Here is a 4,456-nt window from a genome sequence, read left to right on the forward strand (position 1 = left end):
AGGAGAGCTGCAATCTGTGAACCCACCACAAGCAGGTGTTGAGATTTCCTGGAGCTGTTTAAGAACTTTGGCAGACTCTGGGTGGCCTGCGGTAACGGTGTCTGAGTGATTACTGGGAGCTTCAAAAATGCCAAAATTCAGAGGGGAAAGATAATCTCAATCTGTTAGCCCACTAGGAACAAATCCAGGAGACAAAAGACATACAAGAACCTATAAATCATGCACATAAAATCTCTAAAATGATAGGGACAGAAGTAAAGAAACAAGGTCATCAGGCTATAGAAGAAATAAGATTAGAAATAATCTCTTAGGTCCCACAAGAAATGACAACAATCATGAAAGAATTGCACAGTACTACTGAAGAAGACATAAATTTTAAAAAGTAGTAGAGAATAGAAAAATGATGGAAACACTAAACAGTACAGGAAAGAATTAGGATACATGAAACAGATACATAGGAAATTAAGAACTCTGTTGAAATCTGGCAAAACCAATTGAATGAAACTGAAGGTAGAATTTTAGACCTAAAAAGACAGTAGTATAGCTAATGAATATGATAACAAAGATCTCTTAAAATGTAAAAAAAATAAAAATTCAGCATCTACAAGATGATGTAAAGAAAAATAATAGGTGTCAATGAAGCAATGAGACACAGTACAAATGACATAAAAAGAATATTTGCAGAAGAGCTACCAAAAATTTTTCCAAATATAAAATGAACAAGGAATATAGAACTCCACAAAGTCATAATCACAATACACCTATACCTAGACATATAATAATCAAGATCACAGAAATTCAGCAAAAGAATAGAATATTAAAAGCTGCTACAGAGAAGAAACAGATCACCTACAATAGAAAGCCCACCAGAATCATGGCAGATTTCTCAACACAAACCATCAAATCAAGAAGAGTTTGCAGTGAAGTATTTCAGGTCCTGAAAGAAAAGAAATTCCAGATTGATGTACCTTGCAAAACTATCTATCAAATTAAATGGTGAAGTAAGACACTTCCATGACCAAGAACAATTGAATAAATTCATGACCAGCAAACAAACTCTACAAAGATTATTGAGAGATATTATAGAAAGAGCCAGAAGTGATCACAGCTTCAAGAACAACAGAAATTAACCACCAAACAGAGCAAGTAATTAAGGAGAAGGAACAAGTACAGAACGTATAACAGGCAAATAGCATGACAAAGATAAGCCAATACATATCAGTTATAACATCAGTGTGAATGGTTCAATTCACCAATCAAATGAAACATACTAGCAGAGTGGATTAAGAAACAAAACCCAACTACATGCTGCACACAAGAAACACATTTAACTCAAATGGAAATTCACAGACTAAAAGTCAAAGGATAGAAAACAATGTTCATGTCACAGAAAATTTTTAAAAAGCAGGGGTAGCTCTCCTGGTTGTTGAAAATAGCAACTTCAAAAATCATTCAAAGAGATAAAGACTGTCACTACACACTTGTTAAGGGAAAACTGCAAGGGAAAGAGACAATTATAAATATATATTCACCCAATGTAGGAGCACCTTGCTATATAAAACAAATTTTAACAGACATGAAAAATCAAATGAGCAATAATAAAACAGCAATGGAGGATTTCAACACACACTGTAACAAAAAGATCAACTAGGCAAAAAAAAAAAAAAAATCAGGAAAGAAATAACAGATCTAAACCAAACTTGTCAAGAAATACACTTGGTAGACATTTGCACAGAATGTTTCACTCAGAAACAATAGAATATACATTCTTCTCAGCTGCACATGGGAAATTCTCCAAAATAGACCACGTGCTGGCACTCAGAGCACACTTTAAGTAAATGCAAAGCAATTGAAATTATCCCTTGCATACTATCTGAACATGGTGCAATAAAACTGGAAATTATTGACAAGAAAAATTACAAAAACACCATAAACACATGGAAATGAAACAACAACCTCCCATACAACCAATGGGTCACAGATTAAATTAAAGAAGAAATTAAAAAATATTTACAATCAAATGTGCAGATACAATGTACCAAAACCTGTGGGTTGCATTGACAGCTGTCTTAAAAGTTTATAGTGGAAAATTTGTACATTAGGAAAAGGGAATAAGCTGAAATAAACAATCTTATCCTGCACCTCAAGCTCCTAGAAAAAGAAGAGCAAGTCAAGCCCAAAGAATCAGGAAATGATAAAAATTAGAGCAGAAATTAATGCATTGGAGATGAAGAAAACAACACAAAGATAAATGAATCAAAAGTTGTTCTTTGAAAGAATAACTAACATTAACCCTTACACAATATAAGCAAAAAAGAAGAAAAATCCTAAAATTAATGCAATAAAGAATGAAAATGGCAAAATCATGATATACCTTAGTTAAATTCAGAAGATGATCAATGCCTACTTCCAAAATCTTTACTCTCACAGGAAGAAAAGCACAAAGGAAATGGACAGTTTTCTAGATACATATGAAATGCCAAAGCTGAATCAAGAAGATATACAGGGGCCAGGGAAATGGCTCAGTAGAATAAGCACTCCCGGGCAAGCACAAAGGTCTGAGTTCAATCCCGGTTCTGCAAGAAATAAAAAAGAAGATATACAAACTCCAGTAACGAGAAACAAAATTGAAAATGTAATAAAATAGCTACCAATAAAAAAGCCCAGGTCCTGATGTATTTACAGCAGAACTCTACAAGAAATTTAGAGAAGATTTAATACCAACTTTTGTCAAACTCTTCAGTGAAATTAAAAGGGAAGCAGTTCTCCCAAGCATTTGTGAAGGCAAGTATTATTCTGATTCCAAAAATAGAAAAAGAGTCAACTGAAAACGATAATTACAGGCTAATTTCTGTGAGGAATATAGATGCAAACATCCTTAATAAAATACTAGCCCACAAAATGCAGCATAACTTCGAAAAGATTATGCATCATGACCAAGTGGGATTCATTCCAGGAATGCAGGGATGGTTCAACATACACAATTCCATAAATGTAATAAACTACATCAATAGAACCAAGAACAAAAACCACATGATCATCTCAATAGATGCAGAAAAAGCTTTTAACAAAGTCCAACACTCATTCATGATAAAAATTGTAGAGAGAATTAGAATAAATGGTCTCTACCTCAACCTGATAAAAAGCCATCTATGAGAGACCAACAGACATCATCATCCTCAATGGGCGAAAACTAAAGGCCTTCACTTTAAAATCAGGAACAAGGATGTCCACTGTCTGTACTCCTATTCAATATAGTTCTGTTGGAAGATGACACAGTATTACAACAAATACTGTAGAATTCATAATATTTTGTTCAATGAAATTCCATATCACTTGTAGTTTTTCTGTTTTAATACTATTTTTTCTCCGTAAAAAATAAAAATACAGTGAGTGGAAAAAGATATCCCATTAAAATGGTAAGGAACAAAGACCTTGAGTAGTTTAAAGACTTTAATTCATAAAAAATTTTAAGAGACAATTAACATTATATATTTATGACAGCTAATCCAGAATATATTTTAATTAAAAAATTATGTTCTTCTGAATCTTGGTGCAAAGCCCCCAACCCCACAACTCTTGTATTCTTTATGCCTGTAAATTCAGCAGCATATGAATTATTTCATGGTCTTCCATCAGCAGAAGCAGTAATCAGGCCCCCTTGGATCATAGCTATGATATCCTCTGAATGTTTAAGGGAATCATTTCCCTAAGTGGCCCTTTCTGAACAGGGTACTCTGTCACTTTGTTCTCAAAATAGTCTTTTAAAGATGCCTTGTGCCCTTGAATCACTGAAGGATGAAGTCTTCCTGATTTCTAAGATGCTCTCAAGCCAACTTTGCTATTGTCCTGATGCAAATATTTGACTTCTTTTTAATACTAATCTTTTCAGTAACCATGCTGTTGTTGACCTCAACTTTACAGGTCCTAAATTACTGGCCTTAACTTTACAGGTCATTTATTTCTGGCCACCAGAACAAATTTTTGTTATTCAGCTCACCTTTTTCATCTCAATTCTCATAATAGATATGGTGAAAATCTGACATCAGTATCCATACTACAACAGCCTGAATGTTAGTATTCCTAGAAATTTCCTTCTTCTGATTAACTTGTCTGTTGCCCTTAATCTCAGTCTATCACAAAGTCTCAAGATACATACATAAAAGACCTATTCCCACTAGTAAAACTGCCAATAGTGTTCTTATTTCTGAAACTTCTTAGCCTGACATTTACTGTCTGTATTTCTATCAGTATTCTCGTCTTCTTAGCACTGATCAAAGTTACATATGAGGCTTTCTTCTGAAAGGAAAGTCATTCAGAAGAATTTGTCCTTAACGCTTTTATACCCTTGAGCCTGAACGTTTTGGCTGACCAATTTCCGAGATGCTTTCAAGCTGTATTGTTTTTTCATGATGCAAAATATTTGGCTTTATTCTCTTCTTTTAAAGGATAAGAT

Source organism: Octodon degus, unplaced genomic scaffold, assembly GCF_000260255.1.
Source record: "Octodon degus isolate 3935 unplaced genomic scaffold, OctDeg1.0 scaffold00011, whole genome shotgun sequence".
Classification (NCBI taxonomy): domain Eukaryota; kingdom Metazoa; phylum Chordata; class Mammalia; order Rodentia; family Octodontidae; genus Octodon; species Octodon degus.